Below are 22,479 nucleotides of genomic sequence, written 5' to 3'. Positions count from 1 at the left end.
AAGTGAGCCCTAGATAGAGTGACGCTGACTGCTCTCCACTAACATCTTCATTTCTCATGAGCTGTTAACATGGACTGTGACAGCAATATCTGTCACAGTGGACTGGTATGCTTTTGGCAGCTATTGCTGGTGGCTGCCATGGCTTGGATCAAGTTCTTGTTCTGCTGTCTTTCTGCATCTGTGTCTGTTGTGCATGTGTCTTCTGCATACTTGAGCGACAGTCAAACCACTCGTTAACATGTGAAGAGTTATGGCAAGGGGAGGATGTTTCGTGGGGGCATCCAACTTTTTGGGGTTTTCCTGAGCTCTGCTCATAGTTGCATCACTTGTAGTATTATTAAATGCTCACGTTGATTCATCAGAATAGATCTTGCTGTGAGTGCTTGGTGTTCTGTGGTCTGTTTGGTTTCCACAGCAGAAGACAATTCTGAAGGTAAGCAGGGAATGTGTGCCAAGAACCTAGCTTGATCCATGTTGATCACTGATAGACTGCATGGATGCTGTGTAGTCTTCCCACTACGCTTAAAGCTGTTGTGATTCCTGGTTTAGCTTTGAGTGAGAGGATGTTCAACAGTATTCACTGAGCACCAAATAGGGCAGGACCGACTGGCTTTAAATACACAACAAGCTCTCCTGTACAAAAAATGGAATAGACACATCAGAAAACATATAACTCTACAAGCTTGTTCAGATAACAGCTGTGACTGAATGCTAGCAGTTGGGGAAAAAAAAGGGGGGAGTGGGGGGATATGTGTGCTTATACAAAGGACAGCAAAAACAATATTATCAGTAGGTTTGCTAACTGTCCTCCTGGTGCTGAGGTTCTGTTAGTAAAGATACTTTGTATCTTTAAATCAACAGGGATTTGAATATAAAGTTCCAGAACAGACTGTGTTTTGCTGCCAAAACACTGAAATGTGGAATCTGCTCCTGCCAGTTTCTTAAAACATACAGTATTTCTTCCTGTGTCTTTATACTCTCACTAACTGTCATGATATGGGCTCATATTCAACCTGAAATAGTTTGGCAGGTCTGGACTCTGGCTTTTTGCTCACTCTCAGGTTATAGTGATGTTGCTTAGAGCAAGTGCTATGTCTATTAAGTCATCTACTCTCTTCTTCAAATCTATCTGTAGTTGTGATAAGAGATGCTTTTGAGTTCCTGTTCAATAAGGCTCTTCAGTCATAGTGATGCATGGGGCAGCACTGAAAGAGTTAAGCAGCCAAGATCTGAATTCTAGGCTGTTCTAAGTCACGGATTCTAGGCTACTAAAAATGGGAATTGTTCTGAGTAATCTGATAATGTTCTCTTCATTTGTGTTTCTTTGTCTCAGGGCGTTGTCACTTCATATCTGTCTGGAAGTGAGGTAGTGGAAGGACTTCTGGAAGTATTCAAAACTTTTCCTTTATTCTTTATCCTACATCTTTGGCTCGTGTGGATATATGCTCAAATGCCCAACCCTTCAGCAATGCAATGGGTGCTGTTCTCCTTTTCCCCTCCTCCCACTGAAAGAGCTGGAGCACCTAAGGCTGGGAATTGATATGTTATTCAACTTTCTCTTTAGTCACATGCATCTGGGCTCTCAGAATAGGCTGGGCAGAACTGGCTGGTGCTCTTGGTACTAGAGAAACATTGTCACTGGGAAGGTGCGTGGTAAGTGCCACAGACATCTAGTAGATCAAATGATTCTTACAGCATTCTCTTAAGAAACACTTGTAACTCAATTCAGAGGACTATGTTTCTTGGAGCCAACCCATAGCTCTTCTGATCCAATGATTGTCTTAAACTTTAAAAGCTTTCACATTCCACCTGTATGTGGGTTGAGAGTTTGTTAACCATCTTTGGTTTGTGCACAGTCAAAATTCTCTTTAGCCTCTCTCTGAAACTAACTCTATCCAAAACACTTCATGTGTATTCCCTGTATCCTCGGTCTTCATAACGCTCAAAGGCTGCAGGATGCAAAAGGCTGACCCGTGTCTTGGAAGCATACTTGTTAGACTGGAACCCTGATTTTTTTTTTTCTTTTTTTTCCCCTCCCTTAGATCAATTTTGCATGGAAGCCTCTCACCATGGGTTTATTTTGGAGGGCTGTATCTCCTGATCACATCACTGCTCTTGCATTGCTACCAATTTCTTCAGCTCCTTGTGGAGTGTTTCCAGGATACATAATGAGATTTTGGTGGTGTTATCTGATGGTGCAACTGGAGTGCAGTTAAGTTTTTTTGTAGAAGGGGAAATACAAGAAGAGTGGTCTGATTTACAGGTGCTTTTGGCTCTTCCGCACATTCATTTTGAGGGCAGTTGGAGTTTCTGCATCTGAACACTTCATTACTTGCCAGATGAGAAAATGTAACAACTGCAGCTGTGGGGCTGTACGCTCTTATTGAAGCCCCTTTACTTACAGCCCTCTTTAGCTTTGTGCTAGGAGCTCTAACGTTTTCCTGGCCTGCCTGGCTCCCTTGCTTTATGGGACTGAGAAACAAATTCTGCCACTGAAGCTACATCTCAGCTTGCTGCAAACCTGAGCTTTTCTTAGCTGTGCTAGATGAAGGAAAAGGCAGTGTACAACCTGCCAAAAGACAGTTTGAACCCTCTTGAAAGTTTTGACTGTTTCCCATCACCCAGGAAAACATAAAGTATGGAGAGACAAGGGGAAGACATGGATCTCGTAAGATAGATCTCCCCTTTGGCTTGGATTATAATAACAAAATGTCTGAGTCACCACATGGTACATTGATATGAAGCAACTGCCTGCAGAAAAACCAAAGCCATGCATTTTTCTGAAAAACGAGGGGGGAAGAAGAAGAAGAAAAAATATTTATTTTCATTCTTTTGGCTAGCCTAATTTTCTTCTATTTCTCATTAACCTTTAGAAAATAAAGCTAGCTTTCCTGAGGGAAAATAGCACTTCTTTGCCTCAACCCACTAGAGCTGTCCTTCAGCAGCCAAATTTAGCTAAAGGCATGCAGTGGTTTCTTGGCCTACTGAGTTGAATCTAACTTCTGGTCTGCAGGGGACCTGCCTTTAAGTCCCATAAAAGCTATTGCTGAGATTATGGAAAATTGTCTATCGTTTGGGCCGGATGCAAAGCCCCCTGGAGGCCACTGGAAATGCCGATGAACTGTGGTATAACTCCCTTGTTCATACTGATGAGATCTCAAGACCATGAAGAGATACTATATCCCTTTAAAAACACAAAGCATGGAGTTCCTCTCTAACCTCAGCCTTTGAAGTTGTTTATCTAAGTTCTCTATTCCCTAAGGAGAAGGGCCTGGGTACCTCCAAAGATTCATTAGCTCCAACTTGCATCAAGTGTCCAAGATAACTTCCTTCTATAGGACTTCAATTTTTCCAGAGGTTATAACGGGAGTCTAGCTGACTAGCATAGATGTATAGTTGTGTCAGCTGGAGATATGTATCAGGAATGCCTTACAAATATGGGGACTTCTCTAAGTGGTTTCTCTTGTATTTTACAGATCACAGGTCTCTTTATCTTGTATGTTGATAAAAGAATATGGATTTTGAAACTCTGGTTCCTTTATCTCCAGCTAACCACAGGTTTGTGTAATGCATAGCTGGATTTCCATCTTGGGTGATGCAAACTTAGTGGATCAATGCCAGCTGCTCACACTGGGGCTTCAAGTAGGCTTAAAGCTTTGAAGGAGCCCATGAGAAATATGAAGTATAACTGATATTGTATAAAGAATTATATATGTCTATATGTTCTGCTCCAGATTGCCTGTTTAGAGAATTTCTTTTCTCATCGGAGCAAAGGACTGTGCACTTTGACACACGTGCAACCTGGAAAATTGGGAACGTGACATGAAGGTGTATCAAAATAGCTCTTTAGATAAATGATTAGGTACTGTTACTAAGCAACTATCTTGGATTGATAAAAATTTAGTGGACCACTTTTGTGGAGTCCCTGGAGGAGGCAGTCTAGAAACAAACTGTGACCTCTGTTAGTTTCAAATCTGACCTTATCTAGTGGCACTCAGTGCTACTAAAATATATGGCCCGTGCACTTGTAGTACTTAATCCTTTAGACATGTATCTAAATAAATATTTATGTGTGATATTTTAGGAATGGTCTACATGGCCAAGCAGAAGACTTAAAGAAACTTTTGGGCTAGTCTATGCACTAGAGCCGTCAGAGTCAAGTAGGGTTACACAGAATAACTCTATAAGGATGACTGTACCCATCTTTTCTTAAAGAACAAGGAGTGCAGCTCATGAAGTCTGCATTGATGAAACAAAAGTTTTGTCAGAACTTGCAGATCTTCCTTTATATGAGGGAGCGTTTCAGGAATATTTCAACCTGAAGGGTTTTACAGTGAGGCAAACAGAAAAGAGCTGACATAGACTATCCCATGGGAAGTTCACCAGACAGGTTTTCCAGGAGCCTTTGTGCTTGCTGGGTAACCATTTCTTCCAGGCTCTGGTTCATCCTATCTGCCTTTCTCCCTCAAATGTTTGGGACCTAACCTCAACTAATTGTCTGAAGTACCTCTGTAGTCTGTAGAAATGTCAGGTCTTCTCACAGCATGCTTTGTTTCACACAAAAGGATGCGATGCATCAACCTCTTGTTGCATTTGACTCCTTGTGTAAGCTGCCATAGGAGTCTGACTCGTTTACACTGGACATCTAGCTTCTGTGCCTTCAAGTAAGATACAAATCCCTACTGTGTGCTCAGGTCCTGTTTAGGAGAGATGAAGGAAAAGGTGAGGAAGAGAAGATGAGGGAAGGGGTCAGTGTCTGTTCAGGGAAGGATGGATGAACATCTTAGAAACTTGTCTGTCTGTGTTTATATACATACCTAGCTTGCTCAGGAGGTGAATGTAAGAGTCACTGTAATGTGTTGTAACAACAACTTTATTGGTAATCGAAGTTGCAGACACAAAACAGACGGTATCATGCCTATAAGCCACTAGATGGTGATCTTTATATATGTTAGCCATGTGCCCAGGTAGGTGAAGTCACTACATTTTCTGTCAAACCTGACCTCCTCCTTCCCAAAAAGACCTCAGTGTGCTTTTTAGTAAAAAGTAAATGTGGGCCCACTTGGCTGAAACCAAGACAATTTGCTGTTGTTGTAGGAATGGAACTGTCCTTTATAGATTGAAATTGGCTTTGATCAAAGTTTGGATGGAGATGAGGTTGGTAATCTGCTCTTGTCTTCATCTGTACATCTGCAAATCTTTGGGGGTGGCAGGGTCACCTGCAGTGTACTATTGCCTGTCTGCTGGGCTCAGCTATCTGACCCACACTCTGTAGAGCCTGGATGTAGTTGGGAATGAATATACTGGCTATGGGCTCACAGATTAAACACATGGAGGCTTAATGCGTTCAGATCTTTTATTTCAACTTGACTGCATGGTTACCTTTGGGAAGCAGGCAAAGAGCACTGACTTTGTTTTCATCAAAAGGTAGCCATGGCAATGTTTGTACTGGAAGCCCCACAACAGGGGTGCCTCCATGCTGACGTCTGAACTTGGACACAAGGTTCTGTGTGAATCTTAGGCAGGTTCTGACGTGGACCTCCTCATCAGACTAATACAGGTTGGAAAGGACCCCTGGAGGTCATCTCCAAGGCCTTTCAGAGCAGGGCCAAATGAGTCCAGGGCCTTGTCCAGCCCAATGTTGAGCCTCACTGGTGATGAAGACCTCACAACCTCTCTGAACCACCTTTTATGGTGTTTGACTAACTGTAAATGTGAATCTGTTTTCCTGACATCTAACCAGATTTTGCAACATATGCATCATTCAAGCACTAAAGTACCTGTGAGTAATGAGTGCATGATCAGTAGAATCTGTTGTAGAAACTTGAAATTATATTTCAGAATCATCAGTAACTTATTCCTAGAAATGTTAAACTATCGGCCAGTCTAATTAGGATCCCAAGGATCTTATTTATCATCAGCCTATACATGGAAGCATTATTTGTAATGGATGAAATTACTGCAGATTTTCCATATTTGTTTTCTTATAAATAGCGTCAAGGAGACAGGGGGTAAGAAGCCCTTGGAAGAGCTGACAGATCAGTTGAATCCATACCAAATCTTCACAAAGACTTGGGGCAAGGAGAATTGAAGAAAGCTTTGTAGAGTGCAGCGCTCTTTGTTACGTTTGTCAGTGTTGTTTGCCCTGCTTGGTTCTGGACTGGGCCATATGGAGAAATGTCTCATTCCTGGGTATGGAACAGTGCTGGGAATGAAGAGATTGTGTGGTTGAAGCATTTGAGCATTACTTAACTTCAGTGGAGCAACGCACTGAGTAGTTAGCACTTCACCAGTCCATCCTACCAAGAACCAACAATGTGCCAGAGCTCAGCCTGAAGCAAAATTGTGGGGCTGTCTCACTGTCAGATGACGTGAGAGCCCTACTTGGGCCTTAAAATCAGCGGTGTTTCTGGGAGGAGAGAGTGATTGCTGGAGCAGTGCACATCAACCTGCACAATGCTTGACTCTTCCTGGTGGGGAAAAATAGCAGAAAGTTGCGTGGGCAACCCAAAGAGCATGCTAATCTGGTCCTTTTAAGGCACACTGCCTGTCTTTATAGGCTTTTCAGTTGTACTTCTGCCCTGGTCTGCATGTAGGCATCTATAAAGGAGGGCTTGTTAGCCTTTTCCAGGAGCATGCATATTGCAAAAAGCTTGCCTCTCCCTTCCCCATGCTAAGATGACTAACCTCATTCCAGTGAGATCACGGTCAACGTGACCAGAGATGTAGTGTAGCCAGACCTATTCTGGAAGGTGAGGCCAGAGCCCCGGCCAGCATCCAGGACCCATCTGTGTGAGGAGGGCTCGCACATGCTCATGCAGGCTTGGACTAAGTTGCATTTAGTTTGTGCCCTGTGATGTAAACACAAAACATTTGAAACTCTGGAACACCACCCAGTTGTGACTCTGCATTTTCTCCCATACTGTCAAAGCAAAATACTTGAGAAAGGCATTAGCTTAACTAGAAACTGTCCTGAGCTGAGTGAGAGCATGATTCCCAGAGCCAACTGAAAGGCAGATAGATCTGAGCTGTGCCAGCCCAGAGCATCGGCCACTAGCTCTCTGTATGAACCTTCCTACTACCATCTCGCTCCATCTGGAATGAAGATGCAAGAGGTGGCACAGCAGGGACTGTTGTTTCCTAGACCCTGCGGTTTTTCTCTCATAATTCTTGAGAGGTAAACAGCTGTGCTTTGCCAGACTCATGTTTGCAGATGCGTTTACACTGGAGGTGGTGACTGTGCCCACTGCAAGCTGTTCTGCTCCTTGGGAGATCCCTAGAGATGTTTCCAGATACCTTGGTCCTGACCCCATCCCTTCCTCCCTGTGCTCTTGCTCTGCTTTGCGCTCCTTCCATCTCTTACTGACACACACGCTCACACACACACAGCGTGTCTCCACACACACCCCTCTCTGTTTTCCTTTCTTTTTTGGCTTCCTCTCGCTGTATTGTTTTAAGTTGGTGGCTGGGCTGGTCGCCAGTTTAAATTTCATCTGCCTCTCTTCTCCTCCTCCTCCTCCTCCTGCGCTGCCCCCCTCCTCCTCTCCCTCTCCGTCCCCAGAAGTGATACTGTTTACTTTCTCTGCTGCTTTCCCAATGCCTTTGTAGGCACTGCAAGGGATATAATCACCAGCTGTGGAGAGCTTTCTGAAACTCGAACTTATTCCTCAGTGCCCCCGGGCTAGCGACCTCACTGGTAAAAATAAATGAAGAAATGCAACAATGCTTGTCTTTAAAGACAAGAAAATGTATTTTTCAACATCTCAGGCTAGATCTTGAACAATCCTGCCTGTTTGCTTCCCTCCCGCATGTGCAGTCATAAGGTTTATATGTCAATGGATGGATATCTAAATGGGGCCAAAAAAAAACCCCAAACAAAAAACAAGCCCACCCCTAAGAGCAGTATTTTTTCCTTCTCTATTTTGTGGTGCTGCTGTTCTTGTTTTATTTACTGGGAGAGGAAGAAGAGCCCGCCGTGGCAGTGTCAGACTCTGGAGGGCACTTTGCCTGCTGGACAAAGCCTCCACAGCTCTAAGGCGAAGAAAGATTAGAGGATAAAAGTGTTTGCTAGGATCTTGTCTTCCTTTTCTTCTCCTTCCTCTGTGTGTGTGTGTGTGTGTGTGTCTCTCTCCCTTTTGGGGAGGAGGTGAAAGGGAGGTCAAACTGTGCCTACTGACCTTTGCCCCTTGCCCCCTGTGAACCAGAGGGAAGCCTTTGAAGTTGTAAAGTGCCCACAAAAACAGCAAACCAAACACACTGCTGGCTTTTCCCTCCCCTTGTCCCAGCCGCCAGCTGCTTAATGGAAGGTGACAGTACGGAGGCAGCGAGACGGGGGCTCGGCGCGCCGTTCCTCCACCCCGGCCCCAGCGTGCACTTAATTGGCACCGTAAGAAGCCCACACACCCGGCCAAAGGGAGGGGGGCACTGGTGGAGGGTGAAAACAAGCCCTTGACCCTCTCTGCCCATGGCACCGGTTCTCCACATCCCTCGGAGCGATGGCAGGGTTGGTTGGTGGAGACCTCATCCTGGGGGGCATTGAGTCCGGATGTATGGAAGGTCACCAAGATGGCCAGAGGAGGTGGTGAAGGTTCTCCAAGCCCCTGGTGGCTCTGGTGTGGCACCTGCAGCATCCTTGTGGGGTCTCTCCTTCCTCTGCTCTCTCGCTGTCACAGCTGCAGCAGGAGTGTTGGGGTCTGCTGCTCCGTGAGAAGCAGGCAAAAGAAAGTGGAGTACTCCATTCCTCCTGTGCTGATGGCTGTTCCCAGCATACGGGGATGCTGTGAGACTCCACCTGCATAATACAGAGTCGTGAGCCTTTGTCCCCTGTCCTACGAGCTGGTGCCTTCTGGAAGATGGTAGGCTGGTGCTCTGGCAAATTGCTGTTTGTTTTCTTCTTGTTTTATTTCCATGGCTGGCAGCTCTTTCCTCTTGGTGTATTTCTGGGAGTTAACACTGCCTCTGTAGGTTCCTGCCCCAGGGACTGGAGAGCCCTGGGTTACCCTAGAGCCTCCTCTAACAGCAAACGTGCTGTAATTTGGGGTTACCTTCATAGGAAGACATGCTGATTTACCAGACCTGACTTCCAGCCCCTGAAAAAGCCTAACCCTAAGCCTTAGAGGAGCAGCCTGGGCTGAGCGCAGAACAGCAGTCCTTCCCATCTAACCCAGGTGGGTGTGCGCCCGCCTTGAAGCCAGCGCGGCCGGGTGCCCTGTGTGGGCTCAGTAGTTTCTGCTGTCTGTTTCCTGTGCTTAGTACAGTTTTTACACTTGGATGCTGGGCAGGAAATCCCAGCCCAAATGAAGTCAAACTGAGATTTGTCATTGACTTAGTGGAACCAAGGACTTTGCTCCTTATCTACAATGGCAGCATTCATGGATTCATATAGAATAAAACTCCTCTGGCTCCTGTTCTTCCTACACTTCTGAATGCCCAGATAAGCTCTGTGGGTTCCAGCTGGCATTTCTGATCTCATGCGTCTGGGGCCTGATAAGATGTTACAATGTCTCATGTACAAAATCCTGCTGGGTTTTACCTCTACTGTTTCTGTATGGTTTTTTTTTTAATTCTTGCAGAGAATGTGGCTTTCCTGGCTGATTACCTGCCAAGAACATAGTAGTTAACTATGGCTAGTAACTAATGAGCTGCATGGCAATGGCAACTGATGCTTAATGCACCCAGAGGTGAAACTGCTCTTTTGTAAGTTCAGCTTCAGCCATGACTACCTCACTAACTGTTTATATGGGTTTAGTCAACAACTTTTAGTCTTTCATAACTCAGAAGAATGTTTTCTGTCTTGTTTCCAGTTAATGTATACTCTGTCTGTAGCACCTCTGTAGAAAGTTGGATATTAGGAAAAACTCCTTCTCCAAAAGAATGATTGGGCATTGGAACAGGCTTCCCAGGGAGGTGGTGGAATCACCATGCCTGAAAGGTGTTCAAGAACTGCAGAGATGTGGCACTGAGGGACATGGTCAGTGGGCAGTATTGGTGACAGGTGGACGGTTGGATCTAATGGTCTTAGTGGTCTTTTGCAACCTTAGTGATTCTATGATTCTCTATAATTCTAAGATCTGATTTTATTTTCTGGTCTAGGTGAGCTTTTACTCTCTTTCCTACTGAGAACAACACTGTACTTCATATGCATGAAGTGATCTTATCTAGTGATAAGGTTGATTACCCTTCTTCGATCTTTCATGTATGCCAGACTTCACCAATAAATAAGTAAATAAAATGTCACGCTTAGTTGTTGGAGTAGCAGAGCCATGGTGAGGCAGCATCAGTTCCCCATCTGACATTCTCTGTACATTTCCCCTGGGCTCCTACCCTGCTTGCTGAGTAGTGGTTTCTGGGTTTTGCCATCATTGTGTAATATTCACTGTTTAGCGAGGGGCTTGAGTTGAGCTGCCAAAGTGCTGAGAGCAGACGAGGAAGTGGAGAAGGTGCCTCAGGGGGGTGGTTGGACCACATAAGTAGAACAGGAGCTAGGTTCTTAAGCTCTGGGCCATGAATCATGTTAAAAAAAAAAAAAAACAACAAAAAACATCTGCCTGCCTTTGGAGCTTGCAGGGGGTCTGAGTTTCCAATTTGGACATCTCAGCAAGGCCTACAGAGTAAAATGGCCTAAGATACGTCTGAGCAATTGCTTGGACACCCGTTGGATAAGGCTGAGCTCACAGTGTCTTCAGGCCCTGCTTTGAGTAGAGCTGCTCTAGGAATAGATGCTTGTTACTGCATTTCTGCATCGTGCAGTCCAGCAGGAGGTAGGACCTGCTTTGACACATTTTTTTATAGGGACCCATTTTCTGTCTCATCTCTAAGCTGTCCCCACCTATGTTGAAGAAAATTGTTTCCTTGAGCACGTCACTACTTCAGTTTCTGTAACCACTGCTGCAGCACTGCTGTTGGCCTACATCTCTGTGGGAAGGCAGAGCTGCAAGCTGCCCTGCTCACTGCCCTGGTTTGCAATTTGATGTAGCACCTTGGAGAACATGCTCTGTGCTTTCTGTTCCAGCATCTCAAGGCTCAACACCTCTCTGATTCAGTCTATACGGTTTCACACAGTATCTCCTTCCATTTGCTGCCCTTCTTCACCCAGGCTTTTAGGCAGCTCTTTGTCAAGCTCTGTCTTCTTGGTAGTCCATGTAATAAGCAGAATTGATGTAAAAACTCTGCCTTTCTACATGATGAGATATGTCAACTGAAATACCCAGACCTTCTCACTGATGCAGTAATTAGCATCTCTTGATTCCAAAAGAATGCCAGTTGTCTTTCTCTTCTTTTTTGATACCTGTGAAGTTTTTGGGAAATGAAAGGCCCTCAAACCCTCTCTGCTTTTCTTTCTTCTTCTGGAGACATCCTGTAGTGTCCTACAGATTGTAGGATGCCTAGCAAAATGTTCCAGGATCATCCTAAAACATGAAGGCCATATGTTTGGGCAGGCTCTGTGCTGAACCACGGTATAACAGCATTTTGTCATGATATTATTTTAGCAGGTGTTTTTCAGCTGCTTCTCGCTTCCCACTTTAGTGTATATGTTGTCATGAGAACATAACTGCTGAGGCACTGTCAACACATAATATGAATGCAAGAATTTCCAAACACCAGAAGATTCATCCTGTACTAATGTGACCCCAGGTGAACAATTATCTGGTTCCCTATTTGATAGTCCATCTTTGGGGTGGTTAGGCTCAGTGCCATCATGCTACTGTGTGATTTGTTTTCCTCTATGTTTGCAGCTGGAATCCAGACCAAAAAAAAAAAAAAAAAAAGCAGATTTATTTCTGCCTTGGATTTTCTCCTGTAGATGACATTGAAATCATTATCACCAGCTTTGAGAAACAGATTTATTAAGAAGTAGATTTCTCTCTTCCTTTTTGTTATTTGCATCGCTATCATAGGGCTGGGTTGTAGGCAGAGAGAGCACTTACATTTCAGTGTTTAGCACAGGAATTCATGTGCATTCGCAAGCATTACAAGGCATAGGACTCATAGGAACGAGCATGGCTCTGGCAGGCAAAAAAGGCACTTTTTTCCATGGCCTTGCTTTTAAAGGGCAGGTTGGCTTCTGCTACTTGCCATCCATCAACACGTAATATGGTCAAACCAGTCTTTTCTGAAAAGTAGGTTTCCGTTTCAAGGTTTGACTGAAAGTAGCTTCAGCTTACAGGCACAACAAGGGTCTAGCATCAGATGTGGCCCCCTCAATGTGCCGTTCATCCTGTGTCAGGCACTGAGCCCTACCTGACTCCCTTCTAGGGGGGACCTGAGCAGGCCTGAGCCCTGCTGTGGCAGAGACATTTACACTTGGGCTGAAACAAGCCATCAAGGATTATTCCTGGAGTGATTAGGGACAAGTTCTAACAAGCCTTCATAATAATGCAGACTATTTAAAGCTTCTGAGGGCTGGGATCATGTGGCAAAGGGCAGGGTAAATGAAAACAGGGTATTTTCTGGTGCCATGGGCATGCTAAAACGGGAGGTGGGGAATGTCTGTGGGTCTGCGAGGGGAGTTGATTGGAAGGAGGGGAACATTATAATAATAGCATTTATATAATGCTTCATGTATTTAAAACACTGGACAAACAGTGACTGGAGAGGAACTGGAATGCACTGTGTGATGCCCAGGGAGTGCTTTTTCTTTCTTTTTTTTTTTTTTTCTCCTTTAATTTGGTATTGATCTAGGGTAACAAGTAGCTCCAGCCAGGGAAGCAGTATGGCTTGCCTGGCATGTGCATGGGTGTCACTTGCTGTGGCAGGGCCAGAGGATGCAGGAAGAAAGGGGCCTGGCTGTGGTGAGTAGAGTGTTCCCTGGGGAGCAGCGGGGAGTCTGGCTCTGGTATACCTTCTCATGTGCCCTTGTGAACACGTGGGAGTGTTACAGTGCCATTTAAGGTTCCACTAAGTGCCTGAGTGTTGCCCTTGGTTCATGGCAAAACGTAAGTAAATAGGTGCTATAGTCAGTAGTGGTGATTTTCTGTCCAGTGGGTTCAAAGTCATGTGGAAAGGCACATTTCCCTATAGCCACAACATGACAATGCGAAGACAACTGCAAGCCGTGAAGTAGCAGCGCTAAAAGTACGGTCCTGGCACTGCTTGTGGCCTCTTACACTTTTGTTAGAAGGCTTTTTGTCTTGTGGCCCTGTGGGTGACTTAGTTCCAGGATGCCTGGAAGCAGGTGCATTGTCTTGAGAAATAAATGCAGGTATGTTGGTGACTGAAATGACAGGGAAGATGGGAGGAATACAGAAACTTTTCTCATTCATAGCTTTCTTGCTGAATTAAAAAGGAGATCATTCTTCTTTCATGTTGAAGGAAGCACGTGGAGTTCCCGAATAAATACTTAATAAACAAACAAGTTTTATATCAAGATAGAATCTTATTTCAAACTGAAAATTCAGATTTCCTTTGGCAAAACAAATGGCTTTTTGTTCCCGCTTGCTTATATTCTGTCAGAAAAAATAAAACCAAATCATTTCTTTGGTCCACTCTAAAAATGCATTGCTCGCTCAAGATGTTTCCTTGAAACGTTTCTTTTAGGGCTCATCTTGGGCATCTCCCTGAGTGCACCATTCTTTCTTCATGCAGAAACTGTGTTTGTGCTACACCCGCTTCCAAGATCCTTCTTTGATTTTTGATTTTTGTTTTTTTTTTTAAAGAAAGAGCTAGCCAAGGACTGCAGAAGGAGTTGGGGAAATCTGGTTGGCACTTTCTCAGTCCCACTCCTTCCAAAAAGGAGAAGAAAACATCTTTTTAATTATCTGTTTACAGCTTCCATTTCTGGTGTACCTACAAAAAGGAAATGGCCTGACTGTGCATGGGCTGCTCTGGTGCATAGGTTGAAGGTTCCTCTATCCCATGTTCATAGATTTACAGTCTATCTTGCGTATTCTTCCTGAGTGATGGCTGCTTGCTACTTTGTGGTGCTTCCTCTTCTAATGCAGGCTTTTTTTTTTTCTTTTTTTTTTTTTGCAGCATTTTGCTCTCTGATGACTCTTGATTCATAAGTATCTTCCTCTCTCTAAATGGAAAGGCTTGTCTTGGTTCCAGAGAACTTCTGGAATGTTCTTCCTCATGGTCCTCAAGAACTGTGCAGAGCACTTCTGTTTTCCTTACTTACTACATCAGAATGGACTACGTGCTTTGCATTCTGCAGTGCCAGATGTGGGAAGAGCCAACCTGTGCCTTTGTGTATGCTTTTGCGCTCAGCTGTTAGCTGCATGTGGCAAATCCTTGAAGGCTGCCTCCTCCTGCCTTTCTCTGTATGCTCCATCCTTCAGTACCCACCCGTGCAGCTTGGAAGCCTCACAAGACCTGCCTTTGTCTTGCTGGCAGACTTGGCTCAGGTTGCAAATGTCACCCCCAAGGAGTCAAAGTGAGTCACTGCACATGCACGTGTATCTCCAGAGCATTTTCCATGCAACATGATGAAGTCACTGACAGAAAGTATCATGAATCACTGGAGCTACTGGGTGAGGAAGGCTCAGGCTGTGAAATCAACTCACGTAGTCATCTAAAATGACAGGAATATAGAACAATTTAATAATGGGAACTGGCATACTCTTTGCAATCACTTTGCCCCAGTTAACGTAAGAACGTTTTGTTCACACTGATGGCAGATTTACTAATCTACTGCTTCTGAGGGTGAAGTCTATGGGTCTGTGCCAATGACTGGCTACAGGCAGGTAAACATTGAGCACAAGACCTGCTTGTGTTAACTCTACTCTCATTTTCTCCCATTTCTTCCGTTTTTGCATCAATTTCTTCATCTGTGTTTTCCTTCCCTTTCACCCTCTCCTCATACCCCCACTTTTCCTTCTCTGTTTCCTCTCCCCTTTGTTCTGCAAAGAAAATAGTTCTGATGGATAGTTTTGTCTTTTGCTGGCCAAAATTCTCCACGCTCTTCCTGTAAATAGTTCAATATCATCATGAGACAGCATTCATTTGTTAGCATTTTTTCTTCATTGAATGAGCAGCGTGTTCTTATGTTCATTTCTTCTGGGAGGTTTTTCTTCATGTTTTTAGTGTCTTAGTCTTTTATTAGTATTTCTTCTTGCCAATGTTTTGCTGCGGAGTGCCGCCTGGTCTTACTATGAATGTTTTGGTATGAGGCAGAGAGAATTCATATTTCTGGGAGATTCATTCCCTCGGTATGCACTTTGGGCAAGACCCTGTCTTTGTGAATATGCTAAAGGCAAATATTCTATTTGATTCCTCTGAGGAGAAGGGCTGAACCTTGCTTTTGCCCCCACAGAGGACTGCTTTGCCCCATGCATATCCTTTGAGATCTTAGGCCATTAAAATGCTCAAGGAAAAGCAGAAAACAGGTAGCCCATGTGCTGAGTTGTTGTACTACACCTGGGCTGTGTTTGACCTGTGCATATCTGTAGGTAGCAAAAATATTTCTTGTGTGGGTAGGATGTGTGAAGGGAGGCAGAAGCAGTGCAGATCACGTTCTGAGAGTATTTCCTGCAAGTAATTCGAAAGTGCTTTTGGACAGCACTCCTAAAAAGTTCTGTTTTCTGATTTGACAGTAAAAAATGCAAGCAAGGCAAAAAATTGGAAACGATCTCAAAGAAGAAATGGAAAAAGTCTACGAAGTTCCAATTTTAAGACATAAATGAAAATGTTTTGTTCATTTAGATATTCTTTATTACCCCTCCACCTTCTCGTTTGCTTTCGTTCTGTTTGGCCATGAAAAATGGAGGCAGCGGAGGAAGAATGAAGGAAAACAAAGCTAAAACCAAAGCTGAAAAATTTCTTAACTGAAAAACTAGAAAAATTTGAGGGAGGGGAGAGGAAAATGCTCATAAATTAATCTTCTTTTGAAGAAAAACCACTGTTCGTTTAAAGAAAAACATTGTTTTGACCAATTCTGTTCTTGTTTGAGCAATTCCATGCATGGAGAAAGAAGTCTGGTTTCAGAATTCAAGTTCTGGATCCATGGTTTGGCTCAATGCCTTCTTTTTAAATGCAAGTATAGGTAAACATATATGAGCTAGAACAGTTCCTGTAGAATAATGAGCCTATTTATTTGGAATAGCCCTTTTCCTCCACCTACTTATGGTGTGTTTAATTTTCAATGACTAACTGGAATGATGATTAAGACCTCTGTTTGGGCAGCAACCGCTTGTCTTCAGGGGTAGTCCAACTTCCATCTCCATCATAAATAGCTATATACAGTTTGCCACGTTTCTTCGAAGAGGTTTTTTTGGACAGTCTTAACCAGATTTTCCAGGAATCCTTTCTCCCTCATACTTGGAAGGCGTTATGAAGCAGTGCCTTTCTCTTTCCATCCTTGTAACGCATCCCAAGGGCCCAGATGAATGGCTAGGTCCAATGATTCAACACTGAACATAAGCACAGCTAAGTAACTTCAAAGGGAAGAGAGGGTGGAAAAAAAGGGGCTGTGACTGGGAGACATGTTGTAGGACACTGTGATCTCATTCATGCGCACTTAGTTGTGGTGTCTCTTCCTGGATTGCTTTGGCTTGGAGGTAAAGCAGGCAATCCTTTGTCCATGTAGTGCCAGCGTATTGGGCTGCCATTCAGGAGACCCAAACTGAGAGTCAGAGGGGAGAAAGAAGCTGAAGGACCTGTGGATCTTGGGCATGTCTGTATGTGATCTGACAGGTCAGAGGAGCATCTTCTTTTGAGGCCATCAAATAATTGTCCTCTCCTCAATGATTCTCGACTAATAATGCATTTCTTTCTGTCCCAGTGGGGTGCACTGTGCCATTTCTCAACAATGCATGATTAATTTTTTTTTCTATTGAAATGCTATGGGGTTTCAGTTTTTTAAATTAAAAACTGAGTGTTTTTGAAGATATTTCTTCCCACATGAACATTTCTGGTGACTTGCAAAATCTTTTTTGTTAAATGTCAGTAGTAGATTGTTAACCCGTTTCTTGAAACTTCCTCCTATTAAAAATGGCTGATGTTCTGAACTCTTTCAGGAACTGCTTCTTCCCCTTCCCTCACTGAAAAATGATGATTTCAAAATTGTGTTTCTTCCTTTTTTCTTTCCTAGCTTTCTCTTTGTGTCTCCATAATTTTTCCCCATTCCTGCATGGCACTAAACTTTGCTAAGAATTATATTTCTGAATGTGGAAAGTAGTAGAAATGGCACAAGTAGTTTAGCCAGGATTAAAGAAGTGAGTTAAGCCAAGCCTGATCTATAAGGATAAGTTGTCTGGAACCAGAAGCTGTCGTACTCCCGCAGATTTCTCAAGCCCTCGTGTATAATTTAATAGCTTGGTAAGCCCAATGTACAGTTCTACATGAACTTCCAAACGGATCTCATTTGCTAATAAATTCCAAATTATTCTTGCCGACTCTTGGGTTTCTTGTCTATCAGATTTTATTCTAGGACTTTTTGCATAATAGGAGAACACAAACAGGAGAGTTGGAGCCACAGTTTCAAGACTCTTTGTTCTAGGGTTGGGAAATCAGTTTCCAGATGTTGGCCATCTTGGCAGTTTTTCATTCTTTTTTTTTCTTCTCTTTTTCTTTTGTATGTGTGTAAGTAAGTGTATGTCTTTCTCTCTCTTTTCGCCAAGAGTAAGAGAGGGAAGCTACAATGATGGATGAAATAATGAAAATAATAAAATAACAATGCTCAAAATCCCCTTTGTTTCATGAGTCATGACTCAGCTAAGGGCAGCAGCCGGACTGCTCTGTGAATCTGCTCTGATGTCAACAGCAGACATTACTATACGGCCACATTTAGGTACTTCTGATGAAAGGGGTGGAGTCTGAGGGATGCATGGAGAAGTTTGCTAAGGACTTAGAAGGATTCTTGGGTCTGTGTTCTCTCCCACGCTCTGATTTCTTTGCGCTGCTCTGGAAAGACAACTGATCTCCCCAGCTGAGGGTTCTCCCAGCATGGGGTAGTCCACAGATGGCAAAGCTGGCTTCTAAGTTAACTTCCCACAGCACAGGGTATGGAGGGGGTGGGCCATCTCCAGCTGATGGAGGGAGAGAGCTGCTCTGAGAATGACTCCCAGAATCAGGAGTGAACCTTTTCTGTGCCAACAGTGCTCAGGCTATAGGGTGAACGCATATGCATGTGAACAAAGCTGCCTCCTTTCTCCCTCCTCCTTCTGTCCTCTTCAAGGGAAAATTCACAGCCCACAGGACCCCACAGAAGCGACATTGTATTCCTGCTGATCGCAATCCACATGACCAGTCCCTGAAAGAGACCCCCAGACTGGCTATTGAAGAAAGACCCAGGGCTAGAGATGTCTGCAGTACAGACTCAAGCCTTCTGTCAGGGTTGCCTGAGTGAGAACAGTAGGATTAAGATATATTAATGTTGTACGTGCTGCTGCATCTATCGAGGCAATCTAGTTCCAGTCAGTGCCATCATTTCCATTGTTTTTCAGACATCCGTTTCATTCCAGAGTGGGGAAGGACACCAAATGAGTTTCTTGTTAGTTATCTGTTAGCAGAGCTTTAGCCAGTGATCTCTAGGAGTGAATTGTGAGTCAGGGAGCTGAAAGAGGGGATTTAAGTAAGATGGGGAGAGGAAGATTTGCTTTGTTTCCCTAATCCTTCCATGTGCACGTGCTTCCAAGGTGAATATTGAGTCCCCTTGAACAGTTTGGTGTCACCTGTGTAGACAGCCTGGACAGATGCTGAAGGAAGAGGAAGGAGAGGAAGGGGGACTCAGCTCTGCTAGCTCTGAATGTTTTTTTTCCTCTCAAATCACTGCTTTCAAGTTGTGGACACATCTGGAAGTAACAGCAAACACGTGTAGACTGGTGGTTTTGGAGGAGGGGAGATTAGATTCACATGCAAGGGAGGATGCTTGTCCCTGTCTTGACAGCATGACCTTGGAGGCAACTGGAGACAAACTGGAGGTAGAGGAAGAATCCCCCCAGATCAAAGAGAGATCTCCATCTATCTCTGCCATCCCCACTGGAGGACCTGGGAGGTTATTCTTGTGTAATGGACATGCACAGAAGTTGTAATGCATGACTCACTCTGGTGGTTATAATGAGATTTGCACCCCCTACTTAGATGACAGATGAGACGTAAGGCTCAAGTTGGGTGGGTGATGGATGCTCAAAATAATCCTGACTGTGTCTTTACAGCTGTGGTTGCAGTTAGGGTATCCATCATAGCCTGAGAATCATAAACTCTTTTACCTAAACTGGACATTTAAGAGTACGGTCACAAATAAAGTACAGCTCTGAGCCCCTTTTCTGGCTGTAAAGATTGTTGATTTGCAGAGCTTGGGAGGTATCAGGTAGCTTTGATATATCATTGGATTTTTACATTAGTCTTTTGCAGCTTTAGGTTTCAAGAGGCGGAATGAGATTCTGGCCATGGACCAGACCAATGATGTATCTACCTTTACACCAGTTCCATGCTACTATCCATCTTCATGGTGCGTGAGATACTTTCAAACTTAATAGTGGGATAAATTCCATGCTGATGTCCACAGAAGCCCTTTTCCCGCTTTTGGGGATTTCAATCTCTCTGTTGGAATAGTTTTATTATTAGCCTCATCTATTTATTTAGCTATGTATGTAATATTTTCTGTAGGTTGGCTTATTTCAAGAGGCCTCGTAAAGGCAGGCATTTTTTTTTGATAGAGAGGGAGTATGGTTTGCCTATTCTTATGGCAAAAAATCTTGAACAAGGAAGTTTTTCTAGTGTTTTCTGCTGATTAGCCTGACAGATTAACAACTGAACAGAAGATGGCCTTTCTGTGATAATCTTTCTTTGGTGTAGGTACATACTGTCTCGTGATATGATGGACAAGTGCCATAGAATGAAGGAAAAATTTTCCAGTGAACATCTTGAAATAGCAAGCATATGCTTTTGGGTTTGATATCTTAGTACCTAAGGGAACAAAGAGGAACCCAATTCTTGCTGTGTCAATGTCTGTGTTGTTTTTTTTTTTGGAGCATTCTTTCCTTTTACGTTGTTTCCTTCTGACTTCACAATGCTATGAGAGAAGTCAAAATAGCAAGAGAAGCAGAAGTGGCAGTTCACAAGATCTCTGCTGATTTCCAGCTAAATTTCTGTGCCTGGTGTTTCTTACTGCATAGGCACTTCTAAAGAGTCAGTGCCAGCAAACGGGAAGCTCTGTACGTGGAGTTTGGCAATATGTAGGCAGGGCTGACTCTGCATTTTTACTCTGAAGGATGAGCTGACTCCTGGAACAAGGTTACTGTGACTTTCAACAGTTTTTGTCATAATTAGACCTTGAAAAGTAGAGAGTCAGAGCTGCCTGGATGTACGTAGGAAGGAACAACACATCTGTCGACAGAAATCAGGAGACAGTTGACCAAAGATATACGTCCTGCATAGGCCTCCCCAGAGCTGCAGCCAAAAGAAAATCATCTGCATTTCATTTTTCTCATTTGTATCCAATCAGGACACATTTGCTGAGGAACTGAATGGAGAATAATTTCTCAGAGGAACTACTATTTGCTAAATCATATGAAGCAGGACTCAGTCCGTGTCAGCGAGCAACCCAGTTTGGTCTTTGAGCATCTTCAGCCTTTTTATCTTAGAGTTGAATAGCTCCAATTGCATGGCAAGATGGAATGCTCGAATGAATGAAGAGGAAAAAGGAGAAACAATAACCTAAACCAAACACTTATATTGAAAACAGGACCCAGGGAATAGCAAGTAACTGCTGGCTATATGTAAGCCATCTCTTTCTCTCCTGGCATTTTCTTTCATCCGTGAGACAATGCAGGAATGAAACAGGAGCATGTTTCAGATTGCAGGCAGCATGTTGGCAGATGTATGAATTTAGGTATCAGAGATGACATGACCAATCTCAGCACGCAAATGTTTCTGTGGGCTCACTTCCACAAGTAGACTTCTGGTAGTTTGGTCAAGCAAGGAAAGTGAGTACAACTGCAACTCCACCAACAGTGCAGCTGTGCACAGCTTGCATGAGATAATTGTCCTAGCAAGCAAATCCTAGATGCTGTATTACCCAGCAAAAAAATCAGTATGCTTTAAAAAGAGAAAGAATAGAAAGAGAGAGAGAGAAACCCCAAATTCAAAAAACAATCAACTAATTGTATTTTAAAAGAGAATCAGATTTGACTTCTGCACAACCAGCTGTGGCATCCATCTGCTTTTCTCCTTCACAGCATGTCCAAAGCTGCTGAAGGTATGGGTGAGAAATCCATGTGGTGGTTTAAAATTCAACATTTGAAATGTGCCTTGAAATAAGAATTCAGCTGGACAACATCAGTGTGGTTGTAAAAAGCATCGTTTCTTTAGCCTCAATAATGGGAAGACCAAAACCTCAGTACATGTGTTTCAGTAACCAACTGTTATTTAACAACTACTCACAGTCTTATTTAATCCTCAAGTGCTAATAGAGGAGTGGCGACGTGGTTGTTTAAAAATACAGTCTTTCATGAAAAATATTTTCTGAGGTTTGTAAGTTAACAAACAAATGTATCTAATGGGTCATAAATAATATATCTAGGCAGACAACAAAAGAAATAAAAGCAACGCATAGACCAAATACCACCTCTGGTTATATTGTGTAAGTCAATGGAGAAGATAAGTGTAAATGAGAACAAGACTTAGTCCTAAAATTGTAAATATATAGGTTCATAGAGAGCTTTGACCACAAAAAAGTGTCTCAAACCGTCAAGCTGCTGACTCTGTGCCAGATACCTTGGGGCTAAAGTTCACATCCACTGTATTGTGTTGTTTAGGGAGCAGACTCAAAGGAAGAAACATACCTCCATCCTGAAAACCCCTGCCTTGAGCTGGGCCAGCTGCCCAAAAGTGGTGTGCTATATCACAGCATCTCTGTCTACCCCACCACATTTGACCTCCCGCAGTTCTTCTTGATCCTTTGCCTCTTTTCTTCCTTCCTTCGATGCCTTGGCTCTCTCCTGGTATGGGATGAAGGCATGGCTGCCTTTGAACTTCAGGGGAGTTCTCCCATCTGTTGTGCTGGCATTTTGTGCACAAGGCACCTATAGCCTTTGTGCCAGTGGAGCATGTTAGTAAACCATGCTTCCTCTGCTTGTTAGGATGCTGGAAGTTTGGATCCCTGAAGCCACAACCTTTGCTTGTTTGGCTCATCACAGTGGTAGGAAAAAATTTGTGGTGCTACTCCCTTGAAGGCTAATGCTGGCAATGAAAGGAAATTCCTGGATTTGAATGCTTGTCTATTTACTTATTTATTTACTTCTGCATTCAACAGTGGGAAAATATTTTCATCTTCCTCCTTGTCATGTCAAGCCACTTTCTTCATCACAGTGGGCACCAGATTGCAGAACTGGACTGCAATAATTTCTGCTTGCCCTGACTTGTCCTCGATGTCTCCTGGTTCGCCATGAAATGCTGGAAAAAGGTCCCTGAGGGTTTTCTTAGGAAGAAACAGGAACCCTCATTTTAGGACATGGTTTAGTGAGCAATATTGGTGATAGGTAGGTGGTTGAACAAGGAGATCTTAGAGGTCTCTTCCATCCTTAATGATTCTACAATTCT

The 22,479-nt window shown here is 43.6% G+C and overlaps 1 long non-coding RNA gene across 5 annotated transcripts in view; it reads left to right on the top strand.

Annotated features, from left to right (window-relative positions):
- Positions 1-22,479, top strand: part of LOC116242936 (uncharacterized) — a 190,037-nt gene that overhangs the window by 42,913 nt on the left and 124,645 nt on the right. The window lies entirely within an intron of this gene.

Source organism: Phasianus colchicus, chromosome 5 (genome assembly GCF_987193195.1).
Source record: "Phasianus colchicus chromosome 5, bPhaCol1.hap1.1, whole genome shotgun sequence".
NCBI classification, from domain to species: domain Eukaryota; kingdom Metazoa; phylum Chordata; class Aves; order Galliformes; family Phasianidae; genus Phasianus; species Phasianus colchicus.
Note: the sequence above shows the minus strand (reverse complement) of the source record. Positions and strands in the feature narration are given on the sequence as shown.